General features: G+C 42.1%; 1 long non-coding RNA gene across 1 annotated transcript; it reads left to right on the top strand.

Moving 5' to 3' along the window:
* The first annotated feature begins 553 nt into the window (after positions 1-553).
* Positions 554-1078, top strand: LOC125482442. Its single transcript, XR_007261645.1, has 2 exons — positions 554-649; positions 892-1078. It is a non-coding gene; the product is annotated as an uncharacterized LOC125482442 (long non-coding RNA).
* Positions 1079-1703: the final 625 nt, after the last annotated feature.

A 1703-nucleotide genomic window follows, 5' to 3' on the forward strand; every position in this document is an offset into this window, starting at 1 on the left:
TCCTTTCAGTTGTCAGACCCTCTCGGTGCCTCAAAATAATCATAAGTAGTTTGCAACATAGGTAGAAAATGTGTTTGTATATTTACAACTGCAGCAAAGCTCTGAAAAATGTCAAAATTCCAACGTTTTATAGAATCCCTACAGTGTGGAATCAGGCTGTTCGGCTCAAGAAGTCCACACTGACCCTCAGAGCATCCCACCCAGACCTATCCCCTTATAACCCACCTAATCTACACATCCCTGAACACTACGGGCAATTTAGCATGGCCAATCCACCTAGCCTGCACATCTTTGGATTGTGGTAGGAAATCCACGCAGACACAGGGAAAATGTGCAAACTCCACACAGACAGTAGCCCAAGGGTAGAATTAAACATGCGTTCTTGGTGCTGTGAGGCAGCAGTGCTAACCACCAGCCACCCCTTTTTATTTTCTCTGCAAAGACTGGTTGGAACTGATTTAAAACATTTGTGTGTACTTAGAGATGCTTTTTATGAATAAAGTCTATTTTTGAAATAAAAGATCTGGTACAGATAATGATGCATTTATTTTTCAGGTACACAGTTCAAAGATACTGTGTGTGAGGTGTGCCCCGAAGGAACATACTCCAGCAATGATTCATCAACTGAACCATGTATGGAATGGACTAAGTAAGTGCCCCAAGAGAATTCAGAATTTTTAAATTGCCACTAATTCAGTGTTTAATTTAATTATAATTTAATTGCCATTAAATTGCCAGAGTAGAGTGGCTATAATTTTCAACAATGCATTGCGGAATTTTTACTGACAGGGGTTTGGCTGGGGAATCTGATATCAATTTTGCAGACTGGGGTGATGAAAGTAAAAATGCTGGTAATTCAACAAGAACTCATCAATATCTGCATTTAATCAGTGATAGTAGGAACTGCAGATGCTGGAGAATCCGAGACAACAAGGTGCAGGGCTGGATGAACACAGCAGGCCAAGCAGCATCATAGGAGCAGAGAGGCTGACGTTTCGGGCCTAGACACTTCTTTTGAAAATATGTGCAAAAGACAGTCAACCATTATTTTGATTTCAATAAAAACCATTTGATTGAAGATGTCTCCTACATTCTGGCATTAAATGCTTGAACTGTGTGAAACTTATTGGGATGAAATAGTGGAGAGCACAGCAGAGATTGATAGGGTATTGAAATTGAGAGGCTGGAAAGCAGTTAAATGCTCGTTGGGGCCAGATGTTTTGGTGACACCTGCAGGAGTTCACAATCTTCTGTACACTACTGTGTATCCCAGGTGCACACAGCTATGCAGAGGCTCAGCAGAGAGGGCTGGAGCTGCAGGACGAACAAAGGTGATGACCGTGCTTCAGGAGGAGGATGAGCCTGGTCTGGCGAGGGTCTGTACAGCCACACAACCTGTTGCCGGTACTCCCAGGATGGTCTCATACATGCACAGTTGGGCTAGTCTGAAACTGGGCAGCGATGTGACACATCAACGAAGACTCCACTGAACCTTCCAACATACAGCATTCCTGTAGTCATTAATCTTTACACTTCACTAACCTCCACTGCTCGTCTTCTATTCCTGTCATTACCATTTATCTCAAGGTGATGTTCACTTGGTAAATGTGATTTATTAATGTGAGTAAATGGACAATGTAAACTTGAAATTGAGTTTACCCCGTTTAAGAGTCAATTATGTAACCACGCAAGTGATTTTCTTT

The sequence above is a fragment of the Rhincodon typus genome, unplaced genomic scaffold, assembly GCF_021869965.1.
Source record: "Rhincodon typus isolate 14 unplaced genomic scaffold, sRhiTyp1.1 hic_rhity00010400, whole genome shotgun sequence".
Classification (NCBI taxonomy): domain Eukaryota; kingdom Metazoa; phylum Chordata; class Chondrichthyes; order Orectolobiformes; family Rhincodontidae; genus Rhincodon; species Rhincodon typus.